Consider the following 14,765-nt stretch of genomic DNA (forward strand, 5'->3'; position numbering starts at 1 on the left):
AAATTTTTATGTGTTATCATATTCATAGTAAAAATCATTTTTCCAGAAAATAAACCTCCAATTCAAAGTTTAAGATGGTTTTTAATTATCCATCCCAAAACAGCCCCCGGTTGCACTCCGACGTCGTAAATTCAGTTTTTAAGGTGTTCTTTGAAAAACCAAGTTATACCTTGTTAAATTAGCATATATTTATGATATATTACAGGTCTTGAAGTATTTTAAAAGTTAAGTGAGAAGGATCTATTTAGTTTGCAAACAAGTTTGAAAACATTCAAACTATGTTCTTGTTGTTAAAATTTTATACCACAAAATAAGATAGCTATATATATATAAATCGAATAAGGTTATGAACAAAGTTACTACCTCAAGTTACTTGGACAAGATTGCTGTAAAAGAGAAGTAAAAATCTAGAACCAAAAGAGTGATGGAGTTGGATGAAAGATTGGAAGTAAACTTGTGTTCTTGAAAGGATTCTTGAAGTGTTTTTGTAAGGTTTTTCTTATGGTGTTTAAGTGATGTTTTTATGGCTAGATCTTCATGGATACTAGCTGAATGGTTATGGAGTTTCTTAAGAGTGTGTTTTTTGTTAAAGAAATGAGGTAATAAAATTTGAAAATGGAAGATGTATTTAAGGCCATAAAAACATGATTAATGGAAAAACATGGACAAAATTTCATGTTGTATTTTTATGTAATTAGTCATACTAAACATCAAAAGTACTTACCTTATACATAAGGCATGAACAAGAGAGTTACCTTATACATAAGGCATGAACAAGGGCTGGTTGGTGGTGATTTGATGTGTATATACCAATAGTAAATACGTATAGAAGCTAGGTATGATACGAGTACATATACTCTAGATATACGTATAGAAAATCTTGTGAAAAATGGAATGAGAATTCAAATATAGCTATCTTTTGTGAATATACTTATATTGTTTTATGTATTTAAGTCTTTAAAAGTGATTAAATACATTACATATACGATATATGTATAAATATTATATGTTATAAGTATTTATGTCAAATAACGTTACGTATGGTTATCGTTTTGAAAACTTAAGTTAGTAGTTTCAAAATATACTTATAACTTATTGTTATTAATACAAAATGAGATATTAAAACATCCTTAGATCATGTTAAATATGTATATATACATATATATATACACAAACGTATAATTATCATATGTTATATAGTTCGTGATATCATCGGTCAAACTAGACGGTCAAACGTTGTGTAAAACTCATTTCAAAAACATAAGTCTCAACAATTTGGATTGCTTATCATGTTGGTAAGGTTTAATTTATGTAAATATTAATCTTATAAGTATAGAACGATCGAAAAAGTGCGGGTCATTACAGTACCTACCCGTTAAATAAATTTCGTCCCGAAATTTTAAAATTGTACCTATTTTGCGTCATCGAGAAACAAGTGTGGATACTTTTGTTTCATCTGATCCTCTCGTTCCCAAGTAAACTCGGGACCCCTTCGAGCATTCCAACGAACCTTAACGATCGGTATGTTGCTCTGCTTGAGCTGTTTAACTTCACGGTCCATGATTTCGATTGGTTCTTCGACGAATTGTAGTTTCTCGTCGACATGGATTTCTTCAAGAGGAATGGTGAAATCTTCCTTTGCAAGACACTTCTTAAGGTTTGAGACGTGAAAGGTATTATGTACTCCGGCGAGTTGTTGCGGTAACTCGAGTCGATAAGCTACCGGTCCAATGCGTTCGATGATCTTGAACGGGCCTACATATCTTGGGTTCAGTTTACCCCTTTTTCCAAAACGTATTACACCTTTCCATGGTGACACCTTTAACATAACCATGTCACCGATCTGAAACTCTAATGGTTTCCTTCGGACATCGGCGTAGCTCTTTTGGCGACTACGGGCTGTTTTCAATCTCTCCTTGATTTGTACTATCTTTTCAGTAGTTTCATGTATGATCTCGGGACCAGTTAATTGTCGATCTCCTACTTCATTCCAACAAATAGGAGATCTACACTTCCTTCCGTACAATGCTTCGAATGGTGCAGCTTTAATGCTCGCATGATAACTATTATTATACGAGAATTCTGCTAATGGTAGATACTTATCCCATCCGTTTCCAAAATCGATCACACATGCCCTGAGCATGTCTTCAAGAGTCTGAATTGTTCTTTCACTCTGCCCGTCCGTTTGAAGATGATATGCGGTACTCATATCCAAACGAGTTCCTAGTGCCTCATGTAGTGATTGCCAGAACTTTGAGGTAAATCTACTATCACGATCAGATATAATGGAAATAGGTATTCCATGCCTTGAAACAATTTCCTTTATATACAATCGTAATAGTTTCTCCATCCTATCCGTTTCCTTTATAGGCAAGAAATGTGCAGACTTGGTGAGACGATCAACAATCACCCAAATGGTGTCGTATCCCCAGGCAGTCTTTGGTAACTTCGTGATGAAATCCATGGTAATACCATCCCATTTCCATTCTGGGATTTCTGGTTGTTGAAGTAACCCTGACAGCTTCTGGTGTTCTGCTTTGACCTTAGAACAAGTTAAACACTCCCCAACATATGTTGCAACGTCTGTCTTTAAATTAGGCCACCAATAACGTGTCTTAAGATCTTGGTACATCTTTCCAACTCCAGGATGTATCGAGTATCTTGTCTTATGTGCCTCATTCAATATCAACTTCCTTAATCCACCCAACTTCGGTACCCAAATACGATTTGCAAAATATCGAATTCCATCTTCCCGTATAACGAGTTGCTTCTCATACTTCTTCATTATTTCATTTCTTATGTTTTCTTTAGTAAGTGCTTCTCGTTGAACTTCTTTGATTTGTGAGTTGAGATTCATGCGAATTTTTATGTTCATCGCTCGTACTCGAATTGGTTCTCGTTCCTTTCTGCTTAATGCGTCAGCCACCACATTCGCTTTCCCGGGATGATAACGAATTTCACAATCATAGTCGTTTATTAACTCGACCCACCTACGTTGCCTCATGTTCAGCTGTTTCTGATCAAAAATATGTTGAAGGCTTTTATGATCAGTAAACACAGTGCATTTAACCCCATACAAGTAGTGTCTCCATATCTTCAATGCAAACACGACTGCTCCCAGTTCTAGATCATGAGTCATATAATTCCTCTCGTGAATCTTCAATTGTCGGGATGCGTATGCAATAACTTTCTTTCGTTGCATAAGAACATAACCAAAACCTTGTCGCGAAGCGTCACAATATATTTCAAAATCATCGTTCCCTTCTGGTAATGATAAAATAGGCGCCGTAGTCAACTTCTTTTTCAGTAATTGAAATGCACTCTCCTGCTCAGAAGTCCATTCATATTTCTTTCCTTTTTGCGTTAACGCTGTCAACGGCTTAGCTATTCGGGAAAAATCTTGAATAAACCTTCTATAATAACCGGCTAAACCCAAAAATTGGCGTATCTGCATTGGTGTCTTAGGAGTCTCCCATTTTTCAATGGCTTCAATTTTTGCTGGATCAACCTGAATTCCTTTGCTACTAACAACGTGGCCAAGAAATTGCACTTCTTCCAACCAGAAAGCACACTTAGAAAATTTAGCGTATAGGTGTTCTTTTCTCAACAACTCTAATATTAAAATTAAATGCTGCTCATGCTCTTGCTCACTCTTGGAATAGATAAGAATGTCATCAATGAAAACAATAACAAACTTATCTAAATATGGACTACAAACTCGATTCATGAGGTCCATGAATACAGCTGGCGCATTCGTCAATCCAAACAGCATGACCAAAAATTCGTAATGACCGTAACGTGTCCGAAAAGCAGTTTTCGGTATATCTTCTTCTTTGACACGTAATTGATGATAGCCCGACCTTAGGTCAATTTTTGAGTACACACATGATCCTTGCAGTTGATCAAATAAGTAGTCAATTCTCGGTAGTGGATACCGATTCTTGATAGTTAACTTATTTAATTCACGATAATCTATACACATCCTAAAAGATCCATCTTTCTTCTTAACAAACAAAATTGGAGCTCCCCACGGTGAAGTACTTGGTCGTATGAATCCACGGTCTAGTAATTCTTTTAACTGACTTTGAAGTTCTTTTAATTCGGACGGTGCAAGTCTATATGGCACACGAGCCACTGGTGCAGCTCCTGGTACTAAATCTATTTGAAATTCTACAGATCTAAATGGAGGTAATCCTGGCAACTCTTCCGAAAAAACTTCAGGATAATCTCTTGCCACAGGCACGTCGTTGATGCACTTCTCTTTTTCTTTCTTTTCGACTTTATTAACATGTGCTAGAATAGCATAACATCCCTTTTCTAAACACTTCTTGGCTTTCAAACAGCTAATGAGTTTTAACTTTGAGTTACCCTTCTCTCCATAAATCATCACCGGCATTTTATCCTTATAAGGAATGCGAATTGCCTTCTTGGCACACACAACTTCAGCTCCTACTTTGGACATCCAGTCCATGCCGACTATTACATCAAAACTTCCTAATTCTACGGGTATTAAGTCAATTTTAAACGTTTCTCCGGCTAAATTTATTTTACAATCACGGCAAATTTTATCGGCTTTAATTAGTTTACCATTAGCTAACTCAATCATGTACTTAGCATCTAGAGGTAATGATGAACAATTCAATTTAGCGTAAAAGCCTCTACTCACGTAACTTCTATCGGCACCAGTATCAAATATAATAGATGCGGATAAGTTATTAATGGTAAACGTACCCGTAACAAGCTCCGGGTCTTCACACGCCTCTCTAGCATTAATAACAAATGCTCTTCCACGTGCAGATCCATTATTCTTCTCTGGATTCGGACACTGGCTCTTATAATGACCCTGTTTTCCACACCCATAACAAGTAATGGTAGCCAAAGCAGTTCTATTTGCATTGGTGGCAGGAGTCTTGGTACCATTTGTATTTGTAACGAGAGCCCTACAATCTTCAGCAAGATGACCCTTTCGATTACATTTGTTGCATACTACATTACAGTAGCCAGAGTGATGTTTGTGGCATCGGTTGCATAAAGGATTTTGTCCTTTGTAACCAAAGCTTGAACCACTACCTGCACCTTGCGTGGTTTCTTATTTCTTAAAAGATTGTTGTTGGTTACCTCGATCATAATTTCCATTCCACTTTCTTTTGTTACCTGATACCTTCACATCAGTATTGGATGCTTTCTTATCCATGATGACCTGATCCATTAGCTCGTTTGCCATGGTTATAGCTTCATGAATTGTCTTAGGTTTCGATGCTGTAACGTTTGCCTTGACCTTTTTGGGCAAACCATCTTTGTACATTTCAATCTTCCGTTCCTCGGTTGGAACCAATTCAGGACATAGCAAAACTAATTCCATGAATCGCTGATTGTAGTTGGTGATTTCAGTACCAATAACCTTCAGACTTCGTAATTCATCTTCCAACTTCCTAACCTCGTTCCTTGGACAATATTCGTTGATTAACATTGTTTTGAATTCTTCCCATGGAGTATCATAAGCTACATCTCCTCCTACAGCCTTCACAAAATTTTTCCACCACGTGAGTGCACTATCTTGTAAAGTGCACGATGCATACTTGGTCATGTCCTTTTCAACACAACCACTGATTTTAAACACAGTCTCCATCTTTTCTATCCACCGGGTTAAACCGATCGGTCCTTCCGTTCCACTGAATGATGAGGGCTTGCAAGCTCGAAAAGTCTTGTAGGTACATCCTACACGAGGATTTGGGTTAACTGCAGCAGCTCTTGCAGCTTCGACCCATAACATTCTGTCGTTCACTCGCTGGTTGATGAATTCCTCGACTTCTTGTTCCGTCATTCGATTCAATCGCGCCATTTCCTAATGAAAGAAAATAATTATTCACATGGAATATTATAGATGTAGTGTGTATTTATAGTACATTATAGCTTGTTAATAATATGAACCAGGTATTATTATAAAAGCCTTTTCTTCTTATTAGCATTTTATAATTATATCTAGGGTAGTACCTACCCGTTAATGTTCATACTTAATAGCTTAGTACAGAACCAATTACTACAATCTAAATAATACTTAACCATGGAAAATTATTGCATTTCATACTTCACTATTTTACATATGCTTATCTTACATCGAATATTAAGCACACCACACTAATAATATTATACAAAACATTATATGATCCCATGGTTTAATACGTCAGTGCATCGTTTGGTCTATTTTCTAGGACGTTTAGGTTCAAAGAATCGCTTAACGCTTATCCTGGCTGTCTACCTATATTTTGGCTGTGGGGCTGAAGAACTGGATGCCGGGATAGAACGAATAGGAATAGCGGGAATAGGGGTGGTAGTGTCTAGTGGAGTTGGTGCCACATCATCCTTACTAAACTCGGGATTTGAATTTTCTAATTCATTAGCCTTTCGTTTCTTTCCTAGTTCGAACTTGTCTTTTGTAATTTCCTGTATTTCTTCCTCGGGTTCACTTTCCTCCTCGGGTTCACTTTCCTCCTCGGGTTCACTTTCCTCCTCGGGTTCACTTTCCGGGTTCTCTATAGTCGGTTCATCCGGAATTTGTGAGTCTTCCCCAAAGATATTATTTTCGTCATCGGATAGGTTAATGACTGGAACACCATCTGAAGATTCTGGTTCGGAGTCGCTGAATGTGATAACAAGTTTTGAGCCCGACATCTATCACACAACAACTAACCCATTAGTACTACATAATATTTACATATAAATTTTAACCAACAATGATAAGCAATGGTTTTTAAATCAGACCCGGTCAAAGTCCAGACTCACTAATGTATCCTAACGACTTATCGGTTAGACACACTAATGCAAACCTGGTTCGCTAAGACCACCGCTCTGATACCACATGTCATAACACGTCCTTAACCATAAGAACGAGTTAGATAACGTATGATTTCATTGCGAGGTATTGACCTCTATATGCGACATTTTTAAAAGAACAACTGCATTTATTTTACATTACAAACCATAACTCTTATTTTAATACAAGCTTTAGACAATAAAAAGATGATTATCGTTTAACGATAATCTTAGGCTTACAAACTTTACATGTGATGATAACAATACGATTTCTAGCATATTTTACATTACAAATCCTCCGATATGCAGTTTTATTTTTGACACAAATATGCATACTCAAGATCTTGTTTAAATTCAATATGTTGCAGCGGAAGCTTCTAATTATCACCTGAGAATAGACATGCTTAAAACGTCAACATAAAGTTGGTGAGATATAGGTTTAATGCCGGCAGCAATATATATATATATAGACCACAAGATTTCATATATAAACGTTTTAATAAAAATATTCTAAGTGGTTGAGCACTTGGTAACCATACTTAACATTTAATCACGTCGCATATTCCCTTTATTATGAAATCTTACTACACCGTACCAAGTGTAGTTACGAAACGAAGTACTGTGCAACCGTTGAATACTGGTCGTCCAGTCCGGTTGGGGTTGTCAGGCCCGATAGATCTATCAACAGGATTCGCGTTTACAATACCGCTGTAAATAACAGTTACCAAGCTACAGGGAAGTATGCCAGTGGTACAACTCAACGTAGAATATATTTTTCAGTTACTTGTGTCCATAACGTAAAACATAAAATACATGTATTCTCATCCCGAAATACTTAGAGTTTAAAAGTGGGACTATATACTCACTTTCGTCTTGAAGATATGTAATTTTGACTTGGTCTCCGATTGATATCACGAACCTATCCATATATAATATATCAATACCTTTTCTTTTTAAAATAATCGTCACATATATATACTTATTATACTTTTAATACTTTTAATAATTTCTTAGTCCGTAGTTAGCAGTCCGATGTTAGTAATTCAATTTTAATGGTTCATTTTTAGGTGTTTAATAAACCCCCAATGAAATAAATAAAACCCCCATCGTATATGTATTGGTCGAGATTAATCTTGACCCATGGTACCGGTGTTGTCAAATGACGTGTTGCGTACATAAAGTACCGGTGTTGTCAAATGACGTGTTGCGTACAATCATGAGATCTTATGATTAATCTTCTCGTATTGTTTACGGGTGATCCTGAACCATATAAAATTAAATTATGAGTACATATATATAAAATATCATGTTATTTTAAAAAGATGTGATTTATTTAATTTTCTCCAATTATTTTCGTAGCTAAACTAGTCTTAGATATCCGATCTCGTTTTGGTCATAGTTTCTTCGTTACAACTCCGTTTTCGTTGATTCAACTTGCCACTTCCTTGGATCGAGTCCCTCTTTAAGACTATGAACTGTAAATACCTTAGTTTGTATTCGAAATCACAGGTCATAGGTCAAACTTTAGTGAAACTTATGAAGTTAATCATTTTCCATCATGTAAACAACCTTAAATGATTATTTTTCTAAAAATACTTATACTTTGAGTTAAATCATGAAATTTTTATGTGTTATCATATTCATAGTAAAAATCATTTTTCCAGAAAATAAACCTCCAATTCAAAGTTTAAGATGGTTTTTAATTATCCAACCCAAAACAGCCCCCGGTTGCACTCCGACGTCGTAAATTCAGTTTTTAAGGTGTTCTTTGAAAAACCAAGTTATACCTTGTTAAATTAGCATATATTTATGATATATTACAGGTCTTGAAGTATTTTAAAAGTTAAGTGAGAAGGATCTATTTAGTTTGCAAACAAGTTTGAAAACATTCAAACTATGTTCTTGTTGTTAAAATTTTATACCACAAAATAAGATAGCTATATATATATGAATCGAATAAGGTTATGAACAAAGTTACTACCTCAAGTTACTTGGACAAGATTGCTGTAAAAGAGAAGTAAAAATCTAGAACCAAAAGAGTGATGGAGTTGGATGAAAGATTGGAAGTAAACTTGTGTTCTTGAAAGGATTCTTGAAGTGTTTTTGTAAGGTTTTTCTTATGGTGTTTAAGTAATGTTTTTATGGCTAGATCTTCATGGATACTAGCTGAATGGTTATGGAGTTTCTTAAGAGTGTGTTTTTTGTTAAAGAAATGAGGTAATAAAATTTGAAAATGGAAGATGTATTTAAGGCCATAAAAACATGATTAATGGAAAAACATGGACAAAATTTCATGTTGTATTTTTATGTAATTAGTCATACTAAACATCAAAAGTACTTACCTTATACATAAGGCATGAACAAGAGAGTTACCTTATACATAAGGCATGAACAAGGGCTGGTTGGTGGTGATTTGATGTGTATATACCAATAGTAAATACGTATAGAAGCTAGGTATGATACGAGTACATATACTCTAGATATACGTATAGAAAATCTTGTGAAAAATGGAATGAGAATTCAAATATAGCTATCTTTTGTGAATATACTTATATTGTTTTATGTATTTAAGTCTTTAAAAGTGATTAAATACATTACATATACGATATATGTATAAATATTATATGTTATAAGTATTTATGTCAAATAACGTTACGTATGGTTATCGTTTTGAAAACTTAAGTTAGTAGTTTCAAAATATACTTATAACTTATTGTTATTAATACAAAATGAGATATTAAAACATCCTTAGATCATGTTAAATATGTATATATACATATATATATACACAAACGTATAATTATCATATGTTATATAGTTCGTGATATCATCGGTCAAACTAGACGGTCAAACGTTGTGTAAAACTCATTTCAAAAACATAAGTCTCAACAATTTGGATTGCTTATCATGTTGGTAAGGTTTAATTTATGTAAATATTAATCTTATAAGTATAGAACGATCGAAAAAGTGCGGGTCATTACACTATTAAACAAAACGTTTCCACAAGTGACGGAGTCGGTAATTGGGGTAAGAAATGAGGTTTTTAGATTGTTACGGGACTGTTGGACATTACGTAACCCTCGTCCCTTTGACGACGTTACAACACGCTGTCTTATCAACGGACATAACGGTTATGTTCCACAAGACCAAGGATGGGAAGTAATCCTAGTAAAACCAGAATGCATGACTTGTTTCTAGACGTATGAATTAGGTGTCTTTATTGCCTTTGCTGAACGACTTGTGTACTAGCTAGAATTATCTTCACAACCATCTTGCATTAAATTTATTGTGTGCTATATTTCATGCTATATGTAAAATAAGCGGTATTGTAAGTTTGTAAAATATTGTGTAAAAGTTTGAACTCGAAATATTATTATAATCAGTTTTTCATATAGAATTGTAGTAGTTGAATTGTATATTATCTACTAAGTATGAACTTAACGGGTAGGTACTACCCGAATTTAAACTTATAAAACGCAAATATGAAGAAAAAGCTTTTATAAATGAGTTCATATTATGCTACAAAATACTATTAACTACTCTTAATATTCTGTATGATTAACTTGTTCCATTTGACTATTTTGAAGGAAATGGCACCGACTACTCGACACACCGTGAATATGAATGAATAGGAATTCCCTACTTTTCTAGCTTCAAACATAGCCGCAGTACAGGCTGCGCTACATACCAACAATAACCTTGGATCTAGCAGTACAGGAAATCGTGTAGGATGCACCTACAAAGAATTCACTGCCTGCAAACCTTTGGAATTTGATGGAACCGAAGGACCGATCGGATTGAAATGGTGGACCGAGAAGGTCGAATCGGTGTTTGCCATAAGTAAGTGTACTAAAGAGGACAAAGTGAAGTATGCTACACATACCTTCACAGGTTCTGCGTTAACATGGTGGAATACCTATCTAGAGCAAGTGGGACAAGACGATGCGTACGCACTACCGTGGTCAGCATTCAAGCACTTGATGAACGAGAAGTACCGTCCTAGAACCGAGGTCAATAAGCTCAAGAAAGAACTTAGAGGGTTACGAACCCAAGGATTTGATATTACCACTTACGAAAGACGATTCACAGAATTGTGCCTATTGTGTCCGGGAGCATTCGAAGATGAGGAAGAGAAGATCGACACATTTGTGAAAGGATTACCGGAAAGAATCCAAGAAGATATAAGTTCACACGAGCCCGCCTCCATACAACAGGCATGTAGAATGGCTCACAAACTAGTGAACCAGATTGAAGAAAGAATTAAAGAACAGACTGCTGAAGAGGCCAATGTGAAGCAAGTCAAAAGAAAGTGGGAGGAAAACGGTGATAAGAATCACCAATACAACAACAACAGCAATTACAACAATAATCGCAATAATTATCCCAACAATCGCAACATCAATCGCAACTACAATAAACGGCCCAACAACAACAACAACAACAACAACAGCAGCAACTACAACAATCATCCCAACAACAATAATAACCGCAACAACAACAACAATCAGAAGCAGCTATGCCAAAGGTGTGAAAAGTATCACTCGGGGTTCTGCACCAAATTTTGCAACAAGTGTAAAAGAAATGGTCATAGCGCGGCGAAGTGTGAGGTCTACGGACCAGGGGTTAATAGAACGAAAGGAACAAATGGTGTCGGAACGAGTAATGGCGGAGCAAGTAGTGTCGGAGCAAGTTATGCCAATGTAGTTTGTTATAAATGTGGAAAACCGGGCCACATTATTAGAAATTGCCCGAACCAGGAGAACACGAATGGACAAGGCCGCGGAAGAGTTTTCAATATTAATGCGGTAGAGGCACAAGAAGACCCGGAGCTTGTTACGGGTACGTTTCTTATTGACAATAAATCTGCTTACGTTTTATTTGATTCGGGTGCGGATAGATGCTATATGAGTAGAGATTTTTGTGCTAAATTAAGTTGTCCATTGACGCCTTTGGATAGTAAATTTTTACTCGAATTAGCAAATGGTAAATTAATTTCAGCAGATAATATATGTCGGAATCGAGAAATTAAACTGGTTAGCGAAACATTTAAGATTGATTTGATACCAGTAGAGTTAGGGAGTTTTGATGTGATAATCGGTATGGACTGGTTGAAAGAAGTGAAAGCAGAGATCGTTTGTTACAAAAATGCAATTCGCATTATACGAGAAAAAGGAAAACCCTTAATGGTGTACGGAGAAAAGGGCAACACGAAGCTACATCTTATTAGCAATTTGAAGGCACAAAAACTAATAAGAAAAGGTTGCTATGCTGTTCTAGCACACGTCGAGAAAGTACAAACTGAAGAAAAGAGCATCAATGATGTTCCCATTGCAAAAGAATTTCCCGATGTATTTCCAAAAGATTTACCGGGATTACCCCCACATCGATCCGTTGAATTTCAAATAGATCTTGTACCAGGAGCTGCACCAATAGCTCGTGCTCCTTACAGACTCACACCCAGCGAGATGAAAGAACTGCAAAGCCAATTACAAGAACTTTTAGAGCGTGGTTTCATTCGACCAAGCACATCACCGTGGGGAGCTCCTGTTTTGTTTGTCAAGAAGAAAGATGGTACATTCAGGTTGTGTATCGACTACCGAGAGTTGAACAAACTTACTATCAAGAACCGCTACCCACTACCGAGAATCGACGACTTATTTGATCAACTACAAGGCTCGTCTGTTTATTCAAAGATTGACTTACGTTCCGGGTATCATCAAATGCGGGTGAAAGAAGATGATATTCCAAAGACTGCTTTCAGAACACGTTACGGTCATTACGAGTTTATGGTCATGCCGTTTGGTTTAACTAATGCACCAGCTGTGTTCATGGACCTTATGAACCGAGTGTGTGGACCATACCTTGACAAGTTTGTCATTGTTTTCATTGATGACATACTTATTTACTCAAAGAATGACCAAGAACATGGTGAACATTTGAGAAAGGTGTTAGAAGTATTGAGGAAGGAAGAATTGTACGCTAAGTTTTCAAAGTGTGCATTTTGGTTGGAAGAAGTTCAATTCCTCGGTCACATAGTGAACAAAGAAGGTATTAAGGTGGATCCGGCAAAGATAGAAACTGTTGAAAAGTGGGAAATCCCGAAAACTCCGAAACACATACGCTAGTTTTTAGGACTAGCTGGTTACTACAGAAGGTTCATCCAAGACTTTTCCAGAATAGCAAAACCCTTGACTGCATTAACGCATAAAGGGAAGAAATTTGAATGGAATGATGAACAAGAGAAAGCGTTTCAGTTATTGAAGAAAAAGCTAACTATGGCACCTATATTGTCATTGCCTGAAGGAAATGATGATTTTGTGATTTATTGTGACGCATCAAAGCAAGGTCTCGGTTGTGTATTAAAGCAACGAACGAAGGTGATTGCTTATGCGTCTAGACAATTGAAGATTCATGAACAAAATTATACGACGCATGATTTGCAATTAGGCGCGGTTGTTTTTGCATTAAAGACATGGAGGCACTACTTATATGGGGTCAAAAGTATTATATATACCGACCACAAAAGTCTTCAACACATATTTAATCAGAAACAACTGAATATGAGGCAGCGTAGGTGGATTGAATTGTTGAATGATTATGACTTTGAGATTCGTTACCACCCGGGGAAGGCAAATGTGGTAGCCAACGCCTTGAGCAGAAAGGACAGAGAACCCATTCGAGTAAAATCTATGAATATAATGATTCACACTAACCTTACTACTCAAATAAAGGAGGCGCAACAAGGAGTTTTAAAAGAGGGAAATTTAAAGGATGAAATACCCAAAGGATCGGAGAAGCATCTTAATATTCGGGAAGACGGAACCCGGTATAGGGCTGAAAGGATTTGGGTACCAAAATTTGGAGATATGAGAGAAATGGTACTTAGAGAAGCTCATAAAACCAGATACTCAATACTTCCTGGAACGGGGAAGATGTACAAGGATCTCAAGAAACATTTTTGGTGGCCGGGTATGAAAGCCGATGTTGATAAATACGTAGGAGAATGTTTGACGTGTTCTAAGGTCAAAGCTGAGCATCAGAAACCATCAGGTCTACTTCAACAACCCGAAATCCCGGAATGGAAATGGGAAAACATTACCATGGATTTCATCACTAAATTACCAAGGACTGCAAGTGGTTTTGATACTATTTGGGTAATAGTTGATCGTCTCACCAAATCAGCACACTTCCTGCCAATAAGAGAAGATGACAAGATGGAGAAGTTAGCACGACTGTATTTGAAGGAAGTCGTCTCCAGACATGGAATACCAATCTCTATTATCTCTGATAGGGATGGCAGATTTATTTCAAGATTCTGGCAGACATTACAGCAAGCATTAGGAACTCGTCTAGACATGAGTACTGCCTATCATCCACAAACTGATGGGCAGAGCGAAAGGATGATACAAACTCTTGAAGACATGCTACGAGCATTTGTTATTGATTTCGGAAACAGTTGGGATCGACATCTACCGTTAGCAGAATTTTCCTACAACAACAGCTACCATTCAAGCATTGAGATGGCGCCGTTTGAAGCACTTTATGGTAGAAAGTGCAGGTCTCCGATTTGTTGGAGTGAAGTGGGGGATAGACAGATTACGGGTCCGGATATTATACAAGAAACTACCGAGAAGATCATCCAAATTCAACAATGGTTGAAAACCGCCCAAAGTCGACAAAAGAGCTACGCTGACATTAAAAGAAAAGATATAGAATTTGAAATTGGAGAGATGGTCATGCTTAAAGTTGCACCTTGGAAAGGCGTTGTTCGATTTGGTAAACGAGGGAAATTAAATCCAAGGTATATTGGACCATTCAAGATTATTGATCGTGTCGGACCAGTAGCTTACCGACTTGAGTTACCTCAACAACTCGCGGCTGTACATAACACTTTCCACGTCTTGAATTTGAAGAAATGTTTTGCTAAAGAAGATCTCACTATTCTGTTAGAT

Source organism: Rutidosis leptorrhynchoides, chromosome 2 (assembly GCF_046630445.1).
Source record: "Rutidosis leptorrhynchoides isolate AG116_Rl617_1_P2 chromosome 2, CSIRO_AGI_Rlap_v1, whole genome shotgun sequence".
Classification (NCBI taxonomy): domain Eukaryota; kingdom Viridiplantae; phylum Streptophyta; class Magnoliopsida; order Asterales; family Asteraceae; genus Rutidosis; species Rutidosis leptorrhynchoides.